This window comes from Chlorocebus sabaeus, chromosome 20, assembly GCF_047675955.1.
Source record: "Chlorocebus sabaeus isolate Y175 chromosome 20, mChlSab1.0.hap1, whole genome shotgun sequence".
Taxonomy (NCBI): domain Eukaryota; kingdom Metazoa; phylum Chordata; class Mammalia; order Primates; family Cercopithecidae; genus Chlorocebus; species Chlorocebus sabaeus.
The window spans coordinates 4,029,385-4,050,222 of record NC_132923.1 but is presented as its reverse complement, the minus strand read 5'-3'; positions in this window follow the sequence as shown (position 1 = coordinate 4,050,222).

Here is a 20,838-nt window from a genome sequence, read left to right as displayed (position 1 = left end):
TGTGTCCTACTGAGGAGCTCCTTTGCTGCTGTGTTTTGAACCCATGACCCTCACTCTGAGCACAATCAACTGGCCCAGGTAAGGGTGGTGCTGATGCAAATGCAGCATCAAAAGGCTGGTTAATCACCTCTCACCCACAGACATTAGGTTGGTGCAAAAGTAATTGTGTTTTTTTCAATTACCACAAGTACATTTGCACCAGCCTAATACAATCAGTCCTAAGCCTGAGCAATTCTACTTCCTAAGTATTTCTCCCTCTTTTCTGTTCATGACTCTTCTTTTATAGCTCTTACTTGGACTGGTGGAATAGCTCAATAACCAGTAACTTTGGATTAACTGTTACTCCCCTTCTTCCAACTGTTTACAGAGTGATATTTCTAAAATACCAATTGGATCACATCATTTCTATAGTGGAAAGCCTCCAGTGTCTTCCCTTCAGGAGCACTTAAAGTTCATACTTATTGGCATAATTAAATTGTCTTTATAAGCTGGACCCTGCTTATCTTGAAGGCATTATATTTCTGTATTTCCACAAGCTCCTTCCTGCTGCCCATCATCCTGTACTCTACACTCTAGTTATACCAAACTATTTTTGGTTTTCCTAACACTATGGTATCCCTCTAGGCCCTTGTGCATATTATCCCTTTTGCCTGTAACAAAGACTTGTCACAATCATCCTGCTGGTAAAGTCTTCCTTTTCATTTACTTCTCATTTTGGGTGTTACTTCCTACAAGAAGATTTTCTTGACCCCCTAGGCTGGGTTAAATACCTCTTCTATGTGTTCCCATAATTATTTCTTAACTTGTCTCTCTTGGCTGTGAATTCTCTGTGCAGGAAATTTCGCTTCCTTTATTTCCAAAGCCCTGCCGAAGGCTGAGCATACAGGGAGCACTAATTATTGCTTCTTAAAAAATTCATTTATATTGGATATTGATATATTATACTTGTATATATTTATGGGATACAAAGTGATGCTATGATATATGTATATAATGTGGAATGATTGAATCGAGCTAATTAACATATTCATCACCTCAAATACTTATTTATTCTTCCTGTGTAACTGCAACATTGTCCCCTATGACCAACGTCTCCCCTTTTCCCTCATTTCCCAGCCTCTGGTGACCACCATTCTGCTTTTTGCTGCTATGTGTTTGATTTTTTAGCTTTCACATGTAAGCAGAATATGTAGTATTTATCTGTCTGTGCCTGGCTTATTTTATGTGGCATAATGTCCTGCAGGTTCATTTATGTTGTCATGAATGATAATTTCCCTCTTTGTAAAGGCAAAATAATATTCCACTGTGTGTGTGTGTGTGTATCTTTTTTACTCATTCATCATTGGCAGGCACTTAACTGACACAATAGCCATAACTTGGTTATTGTGAATAATGCTGCACTAAACATGGGAGTGCGGATATCTCTAGAACATACTGATTTCAAATCCTTTGGATATATAACCAGAAGTGGGACTACTGGATCATATGTTAACTCTATTTTTAGTTTTTTGAGGAACTTTCATACTCTTTTCCATAACGGCTGTATTAGTTTACTTCTTACCAACAGTGTGCTAGGGTTCCCTTTACTCCACATCCTCATCAACATTTATCATCCTTTGTTATTTTAAAAATAGCCATTCTGAGAGGATTGAGGTGGTATCTTATTGTAGTTTTAATATGAATTTCCCTAATGATTGGAAATATTGAGCATTTCTTCATGCATCTGTTGGCCATTTCTGTGATTTCTTTTGAAAATGTCTATTTCCGGTTCAGTGCCCATTTTAATATGGTTATTTGTTTTCTACTGAGTTGTTTGAGTTCCTTATATATTTTAAATTTTAGCTCCTTATCATATACATAGTTTACAAACATTTTCTTTCATTCCATAGGTTGCTTATTCACTTTGTTAATTGCTTTCTTTGCTGTGCGGAAACTTTTTAGTTTGATGTAATTCCATTTGTCTATTTTTGACTTTGTTGCCTGAGTTTTCGGGGTCATATCTAAAAAATCACTGCCTAGACATATATCTCATAGTTTTTAACCTATATTTTCATCTAGTAGATTTATAGTTTCAGGTCTTACATTTAAGTCTTTAATCCATTTTGACTTAATTTTTGTACGTGTTATGAGATAAAGGTCCAATTTTATTCTTCCGCATGTGGATATCAGTTTTCCCAACATCCTTTATTGAAGAGACTGTCCTTTTCCCATTGTGTATTCTGGGACCCTTTCTGAAAATTAATTGACTGTAATGGCATGAGTTCATTTTTTGGGCTATCTATTCTGTTCTTTTTTATGTGTCTATTTTTAGGGTGATATCATGCTGTTTTAATTACTATAGTTTTGTAATGTAGTTTAAAGTCTGGTAGTATGATGCCTCCAGCTTTGTCCTTTTTATGCAGAATAGGTTTGGCTATTCAGGGTTTTCTGTGGTTCAAACAATTTTAGATTTTTTTCTATTTCTGTGAAAAATCACATTGGAATTTTGATAGGGATTCCATTAAATCTGTAGATCACTTTGTGTAGTATAAACATTTTAACATTAATTCTTCCAAACTATAAACATCATATATCTTTCCATTTATTTGTTTCTTCTCCAACTTCTTTCATCAAAGTTTTGTAAATTTTAGTGTACAGATCTTTCATCTCTTTAATTAAATGTATTCCTAAGTATTTTAATTTTCTAGCCATTGTAGATGGGATTTAAACAATCTCTTCTTCAGATACTTTAATGATAGTATTATAGAAGCACTACTGATTTTTGCCTATTGATTTGTATCCTAAAAAATGTACTGTATTTTGTTTATTAGTAGTTCTGACTTTTTTTTTTTTTTTTTTTTTTTTTTGAGATGGAGTCTTGCTCTGGCATCCAGGCTGGAGTGTAGTGGCGCAATCTCAGCTCACTGTAACTGCTGCCTCCCAGGTTCAAGGAATTCTCCTGTCTCAGCCTCCTGAGTAGCTGGAATTATAGGCATGAACCACCACAGCTGGCTAATTTTTGTATTTTTAGTAGAGACGGAGTTTCACCATGTTGGTCAGGCTGGTCTTGAACTCCTGACCTCTTGATCCACCCACCTCAGCCTCCCAAAGCGTAGTTCTGATATTTTTTTGATGGAGTCTTTAGGGGTTCTCTATATAAAATCTTATCATCAATAAACAGCAACAATTTCCCTTGTTCCTTTCCAATTTGGATGCCTTTTATATCTTTCTCTTGCCTAATTGCTCTGGCAAGGACTGACAATACTACAATGAATAGAAGTGGGCATCCTCGTTATATTTCTGGTCTTAAAGAAAAAGTTTTCAACTTCCATTGTTGAGTACAATGTTAACTGTTCTCTTGTCATATATGGCTTTTATTATTTGAGGAATATCCTTTTTATCCTAATCTGTTCAGAGTTTTTTTTTTTTTTTTTTTTTAATAAAAGTATGTTCACATTTGTCAAATACTTTTTTCTCCATCATTCCATCAATAGGAGGATCACATGGATTTTGTCCTTCATTCTGTTAAAGTGGCATATCACATTTATAGATTTCAACATGTTGAACTATCCTTTCATCCATGGGATAAATCCCACTTGATCATGTGAATAATACTTTTAATGTAATGTTGAATTTAGTTTGCTAGTATTTTGTTGACAGTTTTTGCATCTACATTCAACAAGGATATTGACATGTAATTTTTTTTTTTTTTTTCTGTAATGTTCTTGTCTGGTTTTGGTATCAGGGTGAGGTTAGCTTTGTAAAAAGAGTTTGAAAATAATTTTTCTTCTTTGACTTTGGAAAAGCTCGAGAAGAACTAGCATTTGTTCTTGAAATGTTTGGTAGAATTCAGCAGGAAAGTCACCAGATTCAGGAATTTTTTGATGGGAGACTTTTTTATTATTGATTCAATCTCTTTATTCAATATTGGTCTGTTTGCATTTTCTATTTCTTCATTATTGTGTCTTGGTGGGTTTTATGTGTTTGAGAATTTGTGCATTTTCTAGGTTATCTAATTTGGTGTTGTGTAATTGTTCATAGTAATATGATCTTTTGTATTTCTATAGTAGCAGTTGTAATTTCTTCTTTCACTTCTGATTCCCTTTATTTGAGTCATCTCTCTTTTTCCTTAGTCTAGCTAACAGTTTGTTGATTTTGTTTAACTTTTCAAAAAAACAACTCTTGGTTTCATTGACTTTTTTCTGTTGTTTTTCAAGTCTCTGTTTCATTTACTTCTGCTCTAGTCTTTGTTATTTTCTTCCTTTTGCTAACTTTAAGTTTAGTTTGCTCTTCTTTTCAGCTCCTTGAGATGTATCACTAGGTTATTTGAGAGCTTTCTTTTAAAAAAATAGGCATTATTTGTTGTAAATTTTTCTCTCAGAACTGCTTTTGCTGTTTTGTATGTTGTATTTTCATTACCATTTGACTTAAGATTTTTCCTGTTTCCTTTCTGATTTTTTTCTTTGACCCATTGCTTACTCAGGAGCATGTTGTTTAATTTCCACATATTTATGAATTTTCCAAGATTTTCTTGTTATTGTTTACTAGTTTCATAACATTGAAGTTAGAAAAGATAGTTGATATGATTTTAATTCTCTTAAGTTTATACAGACTTGTTTCATGACCTAACATATGATATATCCTGGAGAATATTTCAGGTGTGCTTGAAAACAATGTGTATTTTGTTGCTTTTAGATGAAACGTTCTCTATATATTTGTAAGTATCATTTGGTCTAAAATGTGGTTCAAATCGAAGACTGTTTAATAATTTCCTGTTTGAATTATCTATTGTTGAAAATGAGTTATTGAAATCTCCTGCTATTATTATATTGCAATCACTCTCTCCCTTCAGATCCTTTAGTATTTCCTTTATGTATTTACAAGCTCTGATATTTAGTGTATATGTGTGTATGTGTGTGTACAATTGTTATATACTCTTGAATAATTGACTTTTTAATCATTATATAATGACCTTCGTAATCTTTTTTTACAGTTTTTAACTTACATACTATTTTGTCTGATATGAGTATAGCTATGTCTTCTATCTTTTGTTTTCATGTAATATCTTTTTCTATCCCTTTACTTTCAGTCTGTGTGTTTCCTTAAAGGTGAGATGAGTCTGTTGTAGACAGCATATAGTTGAGTCTTTAAAAGTTATATTCCATCATTTTATGTCTTTTTATTGAATAGCTTAATTCATTTACACTCAAGGTAACTGTTGGTAGGTAAGAACTTACTACTATCATTTTATAACTTGTTTGCTTATTGTTTGTATATACTTTCTTTCTTTCTCTGTTGCTGTCTTCCCTTGTGGTTTGATGGTTTTCTATAATAGTATGGTTTGAATCCTTTTTATTTGTGTTTTATACATCAAGTATAATAACTTTTTACTTTTTAGTTACCATAAGGCTTACATAACACATCTTATACTAATAGCAGGTTATTTCAAGCTGAAGAAAACATCTTTTATTGCATACAATAACTCTATGCTTTTACTTCTTTCCACTATATGTTTTTAATGTCAAAGTTGATATTATTTTGTAATTTGTATTCCCTGACAACTAATTTTAATTATAATTGTTTTAATAAATTTATCTATTAAGCATTATACCGGAGGTAACATTTATTTACACATCACCATTTCAGTCCAAAGTATTCTGAAATATGACTCTGGCTGACTTTTATCACTGAGTTTTGTGCTTTTATATGGTTTTTGTTATTAATTAGTAGCCTTTTTATACAACTTAAAGAATTCCCTTTAATAATTCCTATCAGGCAGGTCTAGTGATGGTTAATTTCTTATTTCTGAAGGATAGCTTAGCTGGGCAAAATACACCTGTTTTTTTTTTTTTCCTTCAGCACTTTAAATATATCATCTCACTCTTTCCTGGCCTGCAGTGTTTCTCCTGAGAAATCTGTGAAGAGTTGTATTGGGACTTCTTTGCATGTGTTTCTTATCTGTTGCTATCAAACTATCAAAAGATAGTTTGATTATTATGTGTCTTGGTGAACCCTTTTATGGGTTTAACTTGTTAGTTTCTCTGGGTAATGTCATGAGTTTCTGATTCTTTGTAATTCTTGTGCCCTTATGTTGGTGTCTGCACATTTGAAGACAACCACTTCTTCCAGATTTTACAAGTGTTCTTTGGCAGGGATAGACTCTTCCTTATTTAGTCTAACCTGTGATTTTAAATGGACCAGCTGGTAACAATTCTGTGCAGACAGAGCTCATTTTTGAGTTCTCTAGGTAGTTGCTTGGATTTTGGGTGTGGCTGCTGGTCGGGCTAATCTGTCAGGTGAGACCACTGACTGAGACAGGCAATCAGGCAGATCTGCTGGATGTACACTGCAATGACCTCAGATCAGCCTAGGCCAAAAGGTGCATTCTCTGGCCAAGTGATACTGCTATTTGAGATCTACAGTTGGATGGGGTTTCAGGCTTGGCCCTGAGGCTAGGCAGAGTAGCTGCTCAAGACGTAGCAGGCCTGAGTGTGGTAGAACTAACCACTGTACTTTGCTGATGTGTTCTGTTTGGTTGTCTCCATCCCTGGACAGGGTCTTGGGCAGGCTTTTAGGCCATGCTAAATGCTATATAAACTGGATCCCAGTCTTCCAAATTGTGCTGGGACAAGCATCTCTCTCCCTGGGCTGAAAGCCTTGTGGTAGGATCTGAGACAGCCTGGAGGCTGGCCATCTAGGGATTCAAGCTAGGTAGGACTTTCCATAACTTCTGGGAGTGACTAGCTCAGCTTTGTGGGTAGGTGATGCTGTTGGCTCGTGTCTCTGATCAGGTGCCACCACTGTAAAGTACACAGAGCTATCATCAAGATTTGTTCAGTGTTCATGCTGTTATCCCCTGTATTCCTTCTGAGGTGAGACCAAAGCGGACTTCCTGGGAAGTGTCTCAGAATTCTAGGGAAGCTGAATGTCCAACTCCAGTTCTCTTTTACCACTGTTGAAACTGAGCCTTGGGGAATCCTCCCTGTGTGGTACTTTGCTGACTCATGGGATGGGCAGGGGTGATGCAATCAGTGAGGCCATTTTACTTACTTGCTTTTATGGTATTTATTTACTTCTGTTGTCCACACTGTTTTCTCAGGCTTATTCTCAGGTTCTGAAGTTTTCACAGAGGCATCCTTGTCTGTGGATAATTGCTAGTTGAACTTTCTGTGGGGGGTCGTGAAACCTGTGACCTCTTATTCTGCTGTCTTGCCGATGTCACCAGCTAAATCTTTATTTATTTATTTATTTATTTATTTATTTATTTTGAGATGGAGTCTTGCTCTATCGCCCAGGCTGGAGTGCAGTGGCCGGATCTCAGCTCACTGCAAGCTCCGCCTCCCGGGTTTACGCCATTCTCCTGCCTCAGTCTCCTGAGTAGCTGGGACTACAGGTGCCTGCCACCTCGCCCGGCTAGCTTTTTGTATTTTTTAGTAGAGACGGGGTTTCACCGGGTTAGCCAGGATGGTCTCGATCTCCTGATCTCGTGATCCGCCTGTCTCGGCCTCCCAAAGTGCTGGGATTACAGGCTTGAGCCACCACGCCTGGCCTATTTATTAAATTAAACAATCAGTGAATAAAATATAGAGAGAGTGAGACAAAGGGAAAAAATAAGCAGAAAGTGTGTAGCGAGGAGAGAAGCAAAGAGGGAAGAGTTGAGTTGCCCACACGGAAGACTTGTAGAACTACTATTATTTATTGCACCTACTTTGAAATGAGTACATGTACTGTTGTATTTTGAAGTAGTAATGAATGATGTGTCAGCCATTTGTGGGGTCCAAATCTTTGGCTGCTTTATCCTATTCTCCTTCCTTCTCACCTATTCTTAAAATAGTCCTCTATAAATTGAGGTGATCTGGACCTCTGTCCTGAAAACCTGATGAAGCCTCACTATCATTAAAATAAGAGACAAAAATAGCAAACCTTGGACCACCCTATGTATTTAATTTAATATTTCCCATATGTCTAGTATACACTTATGATAGCACAACTAGGGATATGATGGTTGTATAAAATATTTTGCCTCCCATGAAGAGCTTATATTTAAAGAGACAGCCCATCTATCCAAAAACATTAGTAAAATATTACTAGATAGTATTTGATTAAGTGAAACTTGAGTGTGAAAACAACAACAACAACAACAAAATAGAATTTAGAGCCAGGCAGAGATGAGCTCAGTGTGAGCTGAAGACTTCAAATAAATCTTCAAAGAAGAAGTGATATTAACAGAAACTCTGAAATTACTGTTTTATTTTTATTGATTTGATATTTTTCCTTGGATTTTATTCTGTGAAAAAGCTAGCCTGTGCCAACTTGCAGAGAGTGCCTCACAAAGTCTGAATGTATGTCCCCGCCAAATCTCATGTTGAGACATAATCCCCAATGTTGGAGGTGGGGCCTGGAGGGAGGTGTTTGGATTGTAGGGGCGGATCCCTCATGAATGGCTTAGGCCATCCCCTTGGTGATAAGTGAGCTCTTGCTCTGAGTTCCCATGAGATCTGTTCATTTAAAAGTGTGTGACATCTCCTGCCCCACCTGACTCTCTTTTCTGCCTGCTTTTGTATGTGGAGTGGCTGCTCCCACTTTACCTTCTGCCATAATTGTGCTTCCTGAGGCCTCCCCAGAAACTGAGCAGATGCTAGTACCATGCTTCCTGTAAAGCCTATAGAACCAATTAAACTTCTTTTCTTTATAAATTACCCAGTCTCAGGTATTTCTTTATAGCAATATAAGAAAAGCCTAATACAGCACCCTTTTAAAAGGTGGTAAAAAATCTGGTCTTCAAAAGTAGATTAGCTGGCTTTCAGTTCCAATATGCAAAAAGTTTAGAAGTCATCAGTTCCATTCTAACAACAACAACAACAACAAAGAAGATAAATAAACAAAATTAGCAGCTTTTCATGAATGCATCAGAAAACTGAAATTGCAGGGCAAATTGCCAACCCTAAATCTGGAAAAACAGGTGAATCCAGAGAAGCACATGAAGACAGATCTGCTTACTACTGGGGAAGCCCTGGAACCATAAACTGGAACACTTAAACAATTTTGACAAATTTCAGAAGGCTAATGTGAGAACCATCCTGAGAATGAGAAACTTCCGGGTCCTGCAATCTTAGGGTCCCCCACATACTTTTGTGAGTTTTACCTCCAGACACCGCACAGTGTTCTTAGGGTGAAGAGAGGTTGGAAAGAACTATTCATGGCTCAGGTAGAAGGAGGGAAAGAACAACTTGTAAAATACAACCTGACTGTTCTTCATAGCGAAGACTTACTCTCCAGGGGTAAAGATTTATCAGAGCCTTATCCTACCTGGGGGAAAATAATTTCTCTCACTCTACTTTTCTCTAGCATTCCTATTTCACCCAAGAGTGAGGAGAGAGGATAAGACACACTTGTGAAGGTCACATTCCAGGAACATAAGCCCACTAAAAGACTGAGATTTGATAACAAGATTACAGAATGCTCCCCACTCCCACCATCAGATCAAAAGGACTCTGGTATAAGGGTGGGTCACAGTTAAAAGAGCTGCAAGATTTAAACTCTCTCTGAAGAGGAGTACTTAGGGAATCTTAAAGTTAACAGAGTAGAAAAAAACAAGGATACTAGAGGAATTTAAAGTCTCTGGCCTCTACTGATATAGCAAACATTAAATATAGCCCAACTCTTAGCCAGATTAACATAAAACCTCACATTAAATGCATGTTTACCTCAGTTTCTATTGTCCAATATATCATGTGCAACTTCCACCAAATAATTGTAAAATCTGCCAGAAGACAAGAAAAAATGCAGTTTGAAGAGACAAACCAAGAATCAGAAAGTAAGTCAGATATAACACAGATTTTGGAATTATCAGATAACGTAATGATCTGTCTGATAATTATCTAACATAATTTTAATATGTTAAGAATTATAATGACAAAAGTAGACAACATGCCAAACAGGTGGGTAATGTAAAAGCAGAGATTAAAACTCTAAGAACAATAATAGGCAATCCTAGAAATCAAAAACATTGTAACAGAGATTAAAAAAAATGTCTTTGATGGTCTCATCAGTAGACTGGACATGAGTAAGAAAAGAATCAGTGAACCTAAAGATAGATCAACTTCTCATACTGAAGTGCAAAGAGAAAAAAAAAATGAAGAAAACAGAAAACAAAACAGAACATTCAAGAACTGTGGAACAATTTCAAAAGGTATAACATATGTGTAATTGGGATATTAGAAAGAGAAGAAAGAGACAGAAACATTTGAAGTAATAATAGAGAGAATTTTTCAAAGTTAAAAACAGACCTCAAATTACAGATTCTGTAAGCTCAGATAACTACAAGCTGAAGAAATACCAAAAAATATACAAAGAGGTGTGCGTATCATTCAGATTGCAGAAAACCAAAGACAAAAAAAAAAAAAAAAAAAATTCTTAGAAAAAGCCAGGAGGGAAAAATCATACCATCTGACCTATAAAAGAACATGATAAGAACTATAGCAGACTTCTTGTCAGAAACCATGCAAGCAAGAAAAAAGTGAAGACGAATATTTAAAACTTTGAAAGAAAAAAAGCCACCCACCTAGAATAATAATGCATTCATCAAAAATACACTTCAAAGATGAAAGATTCTTTTCAATAAAGTAACAAAGAATTTATTGACAAGAAATTGGCCTAAAAATAATTTTAAAAGCAGTTTTCTAGGCATAAGGGCAAATTATGTTTCAGGAATCGGGATCTACCTAAAAAGAGGAAGGTGGCCAAGATGGCCGACTAGAAGCAGCGTGTTTGGCTTGTCCAGGGAGGAACGGAAGGGGAGAGTAAACATAACGCCTTCAACTGAAACATCCAGGTAGTTGCACTGGTACTTATCAAGGAAACAACTTGACCCAGGGAGAATGAAGAAAAGCAAGATAGGACAAGGGCCCACCGGGGAGCAACATAGAGCCAGGGAAACTTCCCCACTCAGGGAAGTGGTGAATATGCGACCCCAGGAAACTATGCTTCTCTCACAGATCTTTGCAACCTTCCTTGTGAGCCCATCCCAGCAGGGCCTTCAATCTGACAGACAGGGCTATGTGGAGTTTAGGCAGAGCAGCCATTGAGGCATGTGCGGAGACCCTGGAGCCTTAAATACTTGGGCTTTCCAGCAAAAGTAGCTGCAGCTCTAGCAAAGTGAAAGATTAGACCCCCATACATGCCCCTAGGAAAGAGGTTGAATCCAGAGGCTGAGCAGTGATAGCCTGCAGGCCCCACTTCCACAGCACCTCCCAAGATAAGACGCACTGGCTTGGAATTCCAGCCAGCGACTGGTAGCAGCATTGCACCTCTCTAAGAAGGAGCTGGGTTGTGGGGGAGGGCTGCCATCTTTGCTGTTCAGGGGCCTTAGCCATTCCAGTCTTCAGGCTCTGAAGAGTCCAAGCCGATTGGGGGCAAAAGGGATCCCCAGCACAGCACAACACAGCTGCTCTACCAAAACGTGGCCAGACTGCTGCTTTAAGTGGGTCCCCAATCCCATGCCTCTTGACTGTGCAGGATCTCCCAACTGGGGTCTCCAGCCACTCCCACTCATGTTCTCCCCTCAACACAGATTTTATTTTTTTAATTTAATTTATTGATTTATTTATTTTTGAGACGGAGTCTTGCTCTGTCACCCAGGCTGGAGAGCAATGGCATGATCTTGGCTCATTGCAACCTTCCCCTCCAGGGTTCAAGCCGTTCTCCTGCCTCAGCCTCCCAGGTAGCTGGGACTACAGGTGTGTGCCACTATGCCCAGACCTTTTTTTTTTTTTTTTTTTTTTTTTTTTTTTGGTATTTTTAGCAGAGATGGGGTTTTACTATGCTGGCCAGACTAGTCTCGAACTCCTGACCTCAAGTAATCTGCCTGCCTCGGTCTCCCACAGTGCTGGAATTACAGACATGAGCCACCACGCTCCGCCTCAACAGAGATTTTATTCCCCTGGGGTGGCGTTCCCAGAGGGAGGGACAGGCTGGCTGCCATCTTTGCTGTTTGGGCAACTTAGCCAATTCGGCCTTCAGGCTTTGGAGAGTCTGAGCTGACCAGGGGCAGAAGAGATCCTGCAGCACGGTGCAGCTGCTCTACCGAAACATGGACAGACTGCTTTTTTAACTGGGTCCCTAATCCTATTCCTCCTCACTGGGCAAGACCTCCCAACCAGGGCCTCCAGCCACCCCCACTGGTGTTCTCTGGCAGACAGAGATTTGTAATCTCCCTGGGACAGAGCTCCCAGAGGGAGGGGTGGGCCACCATCTTTGCTGTTTGGACAACTTAGCCATTCCAGACTTCAGACATTGGAGTTTTTAAGGTGACCAGGGGCTGAAGCAGACCCCCAGCACAGTGCAGCTGCTGTACCAAAACATGGCCAGACAGTGTTTTTAAGTGGGCCCCCAATCCAGTTCCTCCTCTGTGGGCAGGATCTCCCAACTGGGGTCTCCAGCCATGTCCTACAGGTGCCTTTGGGCCTGCAACAGGCCCATACCTCCCTGGGATGAAGCTCCCAGAAGGAGGGACAGGCTGCCATCTTTGCTATTTTGCAGCCTTCACTGGTGATACTTCCAGGTACTGGAAAATTCAAGATGACTAGGGACTGGAATGGGCCCCAAGCATACCATGGCAGCCCCGCGGAAAAGTGGCCAGACTGTTATGTGGATGCCCATTCCCATATCTCCTCACCAGGCAGGTCCACCAGGCCTGGGCCTCCAGCCACCCCCAGCCAGAGCTATTGAGCCAATAACAACTTGGCAGTGCTCTGGACAGAACCTCCAGGGGCAACTGAAAGCCTCTGCTACTGCCTCTGCAATGGAACTGCCCTTGCCATCCTCAGACAGACAAAGGAACAAAGACCCTAAGTACCTTCTCCATACCTCCAACAAGCTATGGTCAACCCAAGGAGAGGAGGCCAGTCCATCTGCCATAGGTTCCCCATACCCCTGACTGGTTGTCATCAGACAAGGAACCCCTGGCACACATTTCCCTCTATAATCCTCCACCTTGGGCTGACTGCACTGAGCTATTGCTGACCTGCATCTCTGTGGGGTGGAGCCCCCAGGAGACAAGCAAATGACACTTTATAGATAGTAATGAAGATCATTGAGATTCAGGAAATGGCAAAACCCAATCTAAGGGAAATAAGAATGACAATAAAGCAATACAGGAGCTGAAGTTTGAATAGCTGGTGTTAAAAAGAACCTAACAGGTCTAACAGAGCTCCATGACACAATACAATGATTTCACGATGCAAACACAAGTATTAACAGCAGAATAAACCGAGTAGAGGAAAGAATATCACGACTTGAAGACTAGTTCTCTAAAATAAGACAGACAGTTCTTAAAAGTACAGTTCTTGTAAGTAAGAACGTGTAGCAGTTGGCTTTCTGTTAAGAAACCAAAATTTGGTTAAGAATCAAATACTGCAGGTTCTTATTTACAAGTGATAGCTAAATGATGAGGACACATGAACACATAGAGGGTAACAATGCACACTGGGTTCTACTGGAAGGCAGAGTGTGGGAGAAGGGAGAGGATTAGGAAAATTAGGAAAAATAACTAATGGGTACTAGGCTTAATACCTGGATGATGAAATAATCTGTACAACAAAGCCCCATGACATACATTTAACTATGTAACAAACCTGCACACCCTGCATATGTACCACTGAACTTAGAGTAAAAGTTAAAAAAAAAAAGAATAAAAAATAATGAGCAAAAGTTCTGAGATGTATGGGAGTATGTAAAGAGGACCATACTATGAATCATTGGCATCCCTGAAAGGGAGGGGGAGAAAACGAACAACTTGGAAAACATATTTCTGGATATCATTCATGAAGACCTCCCCAACCTTGCTAGAGAGGTCAACAGTCAAATTCAGGAAATACAGAGGTCTCCTCCAAGATTCTACACAAGAAGAGCATCCCCAAGATACACAATGATCAGAAATAAAAGAATGTTAAAGGCAGCTAGAGAGAAAGGGCAGGTCACCTACAAAGGGAACCCCATCAGACTAACAGCAGACCTCTCAGCTGAAATAAACCAGAAGAGATTGGGAACCTATATTCAATATTCTTATAGAAAAAAAAAATCTTCAATGAAGAATTTCATATTAAACTTCCTAAGTGAAGGAAAAATAAGATATTTTTCAGGTAAGCAAAGGGGAGGGAATTGATTGCCACCAGATCTGCTTTACAAGAGATCTTGAAAGGAGCACCAAATATAGAAAGAAAAAACCACTATCAGCTAATACAAAATACACTTAATCACACAGTCCGGTGTTACCACAAAGCAAGCACACAAACAAGTCAAAATAACCAGCTAACAGCACAATGACAGGATCAAATCCACACATATTAATATTAACTTTGAATGTAAACAGGCTAAGTGCCCTACTTAAAAGGCAGAGTGAGGCTGGGCATGGTAGCTCATGCCTGTAATTCCAGCATTTTGGGAGGTTGAGGAAGGTGGATCAGTTGAGGCCAGGAGTTCAAGATCAGCCTTGCCAATGTGGTGAAAGCCCATCTCTACTAAAAATAGAAAAAAATTTAGCTGAATATGGAGGTGCATGCCTGAAATCCCAGCTACTAGGGAGGCTGAGGCATGAGAATCACTTGAACCCAGGAGGCAGAGGTTGCAGTAAGCTGAGATCATGCCACTGCACTGCAGCCTGGATGACAGAATGAGACTCTGAAAAAGAAAAAAAGAAAAAGAAAGAAAGAGAGAGAGAGAGAAAGAAAGAAAGAAGAAAAGAAACGAAAAAGGCACAGAGTGACAAGCTGAATAAAAAAGCAAGACCTAATGCCAATGGTATGCTGTCTTCAAGAAACCCATCTCTCATATAATGATACTTACAGGCTCAAAATAAAGGGATGGAGGAAAACTTACCAAGCAAAATGGAAAACAGAAAAAAAAAGCAGGGATTGCAATCATAACTTCAGACAAAACAAATTTTAAACTAAAAAAATTTTTTAAAAAGACAAAGAAGGGCATTATGTAATGGTTCAGTTCAACAAGATGACCTATCCTAAATATATATGCATCCAATACAGGAGCACCCAGAATCATAAAGCAAGTTCTTAGAGACCTACAAGGGGTGTCTACAAGATGTCTACAAGATGATTATAGACATCATCTAATAATAGTGGGAGACCTCAACAGTCCACTGACAGTATTAGACAGATCACTGAGGCAGAAAATTAACAAAGATATTCAAGACCTAAACTCATCAGTGGACCAGATGACTCTGATAGACCTTTACAGAACTCTCCACCCCAAAACAAGAAATATGCATTCTTCTCATCACCAATAACACATACTCTAAAATCAACCACATACTTGGACACAACACAATCCTCAACAAAGGTAAAATAACTGAAATCATACCAAACACACTCTCAGACTATAGCATGATAAAAATAGAAGCCAAGACTATGAAAATCACTCAAAATCATGCAATTACAGAAACATTAAACAACATACTCCTGAATGAAGTTTGGATAAATAATAAAATTAAGGCAGAAATTAAGAAGTTATTTGAAAACAATGAGAACAAAGATAAAACATACCAGAATCTTTGGGACACAGCTAAGGCAGTGTTAAGAGGGAAATTCATAGCGTTAAATACCCACATCGAAAATTTAGATTTAAATTAACACTCTGACTTCACAACTGAAAGAATTAGAGAAGAATCTCAAAGCTAGCAGAAGGTGAGAAATAACAAAATCAGAGCTGAACTGAAGGAATTGAGCCCCAAAATACATTCAAAAGATCAACAAATCCAGAAGTTGGTTTTTTGAAAAAAATTAATAAAATATACCACTAGCTAGGCTAATAAAGAAGAAAAGACAGAAGATTCAAATAAACACAATTAGAAATGATGAAAGGAATGTTACACTGACCCCACAGAAATAAAAATAACCAGCAGAAACTACTATGAGCACCTCTATGCACACAAGCTGGAAAACCTAGAAGTGATGGATAAATTCCTGGACCCATACGCCCTCCTAAGACTAAGCCAGGAAGTAATTCATTCCCTGAATATACCAGTAACAACTTCAAAAATTGAATCAGTAATAAATAGCCTGACAATCAAAAAAAAGCCCAGGACCTCAATGGATTCACAGCTGAATTCCACCAGATGTACAAAGAAGAGCTGGGATCATTCCTACAGAAACTATTCCAAAAAATCAAGCATGAGGAGCTCCTTCCCAACTCACTCTATAAGACCAGCATTATCTTTATACCAAAGCCTGGCAGACACAAAACAAAAAAGAAAACTTCAGACAAATGTCCTTGATGAACATCAGTGCAAAAATTCTCAACAAAATACTTGCAAACCAAATCCAACAGCAGATCAAAAAACTAATCCACCATGATCAAGTAGGCATCATCCCTGGGATGCAAGGTTGCTTGAACATATGTAAATGAATAAATGCAATTCATCACATAAACAGAACAAAAGAAAAAAAAACATGATTATCTCAATAGATGCAGAAAAGGCCTTCAATAAAATTCAATATCGCTTCATGTTAAAAAACTCTCAATAAACTAGATATTGAAGAAACATACCTCAAAATAATTAGAGTCATCTATGACAGACCCACAGCCAACATTATACTGAATGGGCAAAAACAGGAAGCATTCCCCCCTGAAAGCTGGCACAAGAAAAAGATGCCCTCTCTCATTACTTCTATTCAACATGGTATTGGAAGTCCTAGCCAGAACATTCAGGCAAGAGAAAGAAATAAAGGCCATCCAAAAAGGAAGAGAGGAAGTCAGACTATCTGAGTTTGCAGATGACATGATTCTATATCAAGAAAACCACATAGTCTTGGCCTAAAAGCTCCTCCAGCTGATAAACAACTTCAGCAAAGTTGCAAGATACAAAATCGATGTACAAAAGTCACTAGCATTCCTATACACCAGCAATAGTGTATAGGCTCTCAAAAGAAAAACAAACAAACAAAAAACAAAACCTGAGAGCCATATCAGAAAAGCAATGCCATTCACAATTGCCACAAAAAGAATAAAATACCTAGGAATACAGGTAACAAGGGGCAAAAAAGATTCTAAAATGAGAATTACAAAACACTCCTCAAGAAAATCAGAGAAGATGCAAACAAATGGAAAAATATCCCATGCTCATGGATAGGAAGTATCAATATCATTAAAATGGCTATACTGCCCAAAGCAATTTCCAGATTCAATGCTATTCCTATCAAAGTCAATGATATCATTCACAGAAGTAGAAAAAAAAACTTTAAAAATTTCATATAGAACCAAAAAAGAGCACAAATAGCCAAGGAAATCCTAAGCAAAAAGAACAGAGCTGGAGGCATCACATTACCTGACTTCAAACTATACTACAAGGCTAAAGTAACAAAAACAGCATGATACCAGTACAAAAACAGGCACATAGACAAATGGGACAGAATAGAGAGCCTAGAAATAAGGTCACACATCTACCACCATCTGATCTTTGACAAAACTGACAAAAACAAACAATGAGGAAAAGACTCCCTATTCAATAAGTGGTGCTGGGATAACTAGCTAGACATAGACAGAAAATTGAAGCTGGAAACCTTCATATAAAAAAATCAACTCAAGCTGGATTAAAGACATAAATGTAAAACCCAAAACTATAAAAACCCTGGAAGACAATCTAGGCAATGATAGACTGGGTAAAGAAAATGTGGTACATATATACCATGGAATACTCTGCAGCCATAAAAAGAATGAGATCATGTTCTTTTTTCTTTTTTTGAGGGAACATGGATGGAGCTGGATACTATTATCCTTAGCAAACTAACACAGAAACAGAAAACCAAATACTGCATGTTCTCACTTATAAGTGGGAGCTTAATGATAAGGACTTATGAACCAAAGAAGGAAAGAACAGACACCGGAGCCTACTTGAGGGTGGAGGGTGGGAGGAGGAGAGAAGCAGGAAAGTCTGGGTACTGGGATTAACACCTGGATGATGAAATAATGTGTAAAACAAACTCCCCATGACATGTATTTATCTATGTAACAAACCTTCACATGTACCCCTAAACTTAAAAGTTTTTTTTAAAAGAGGAAGAACATCAAAGACCAAACAAATGAACATAAAATAAAATCTTCTATTTTTCTTAATTCTAAATTATCTAAAAGATGACTGCTTAAAGGAATAATAGTAACAATGTATTAACTGATTATAGCATATTACTGAAATAGATGACAACAACATCATAAGAGATAGGAAAGAGGAATTGGAAATACTCAGCTATGAAGTACCATACCACATGTGAAGTGTTATTGTGTTACTTGCAAGTGGACTTAGGTTAGTAAAAATTTATATTGCAAATTCTATTGACAGCCACTAAAAGTTTATTTAAAAGAAACAATTGATATGCTAAAAGAGGAGATAACATGCTCAATTAAAACTAGACAAAGCAGAAAAATAGGAAAAAAAGAAACAAAAACAAATGCAACAAGTAGAAAACAGATGAAAATATCGTAGATATTAACCCCAATTTGTAAATAATTGATTTAATAGCAATACACCAATGACAAAACAGAAGTTATCTTTCAATATCAGCAAAAATATTAACTTTTTCCAGATTGCTCTATAGATTCATCTCAATTTCAATCAAGATTTCAGCAAGATATTTTGTAGGAAACTGAACTTTGACAAAGGAGTAAAGGCAATTCAAAGCATAAAGGATACTCTTTTCAGTTAATGATGATGCCACAACAGTTGGCTGTCCATAATACAAAACAGTGGGCCTAATCCAAGACCTTGCATCTTAAAAACAAAATTCAAAGTGGATCCTAAATCTAAATATAAAACGCCAAACTATAAAACTTCTAAAAGGAAACAAAGGAGAAAATCTACATGACTTTGGGTTTCGTGAGGAGTTTGTAGATTCAGCACCAAACACATGATTCTTGAAAAGAAATATTGATAAATTTGAATTAATTAAAGTTAAAAAAACTCTGATATTTGAAAGATGTGATTAAGAGAATGAAAAACAGGCAGCCACATATTGGGGAAAAATATTTGCAAAGCTCATATCTGATGCAAATTACATAAAAATTCTTAAAACTCAACAATAAGAAAACAAACAACCCAATTACAAAATTGACCAAATATCTGAAGAGATTTATCACCAAAGAAGATGGAACGTAACTCTCTACTCCTGAAGTGTGGGCCAAGCATAATAACTTCCTTCCAAATGCTAGAGTATGTAAAGAGAGGAAAAAGGGGAACTTTACTGTGGAAAAACTTGATAAACTCTTGCTCTTCACACAGTCTTCTTCTCATGTTTGTCTATGTCTTCATTTCTGTCTCTTAGAAGGACACAAGTCATTACATTTAAAGCCCATCTTAATTCAGGATAAATCTTATTCCAGGTCCTTCACTTAATTATATCTGCAAAGACCCTTATTCCAAATAAGGCACATTCTGAGGTGGCCGTATCTTTTAGATAAGCACCATTCAAACCACTATAGTAATTATTGTTAAGTTCTGGCTCTGACTTAGAGTCCAGAGGTTTTGCCTGGTGAAAACCACAAAATTATTTTCTATACATTAAGTGACCCAAAAATATTTGTATTTTTAACTTCTTCAAGGTAGCATTAACTAAATAGATGTCAACTTTTCCAGGAGGAAATACAGGCATATCTCAGAGAGATCACAGGCTTGGTTCCAGACCACTATAATAAGGCAAATATCACAATAAAGTAAGCCACATTTTGCTTTGGTTTCTCAGTGCATATAATAGTTATGTTTACATTATACTGTATTCTATTAGGTGTGCATTGTGTCTAGGAAATGTGTACAGCTTAATTAAAATATGCATTATTACTAAAAAGTGCTAGCAATAATCTAAGCCTTCAGTGGATTGTTATCTTTTTGTTAGTGGAGTGTCTTGTTTCCCTGTTGATGGCTGCTGACTGATCAGAGTGGTGGTCCCTGAAAGCTGAGCTGGCTGTGGCAATTTCTTAAAATAATACGATAAACTTTGTCTCATTGATTGAATTCCTTTCATGAAAGATTTCTCTGCAGCATATGATGGTGTTTGGTAGCATTTTACCCACAGTAGAATTTTTTTCTAAATTGGAGTCCATCCTCTCAAACCCTGCTACTGCTTTATAACCTAAGTTTATGTACTATTCTAAATCATGTGTTGTCATTTCAACAATGTTCACAGCATCTTCACCAGGAGTAGTTTTCATTTCAAGAAACTACTTTCATTGATCATCCATAAAAAGCATCTCTTCTTTCATTAAAGTTTAGTCAGGACACTACAGCAGTTCAGTCACATTTTTAGGCTTGACTTCTAATTGTTGTTCTCTTGCTTTTTCTACCACATCTGCAGTGACTTCCTCCACTGAAGTCTTGAAACTTTCAAAGTCATCTATGATGACTGGAATAAACTTTCAAACTTCTGTTAATGCTGGTATTTTGACTTCCTCCTCCTAATCACAAATGTTTTTAATGGCATTTAGAATGGTGAATCCTTTCCAAAAAATTTTCAATTTAATTTGTCCAGATCTATCAGAGGAATCAGTAGCTATGGCAGCTATAACCTTACAAAATGTTTTTCTTAAGTAATAAGACTTGAAAGTAAAAAAGTATTCCTTGATTCATTGGCTGCAGAATGAATGTTGTGTTAGCAGGCATGAAAACAACATTAATCTATTTGAAACGACTCCATCAGAGATCTTGGGTAAACAGGTTCATTGTCAAGGAGCAGTAATAATTTGATAGACATCTTATTTTTTTTCCTGAGCAGTAGGTCTCAACAGTGGGCTTAAAATATTTAGTGAACCATTGTGTAAACAGATGCACTATTGGTCAGGCTTCATTCCATTTATAGAGCA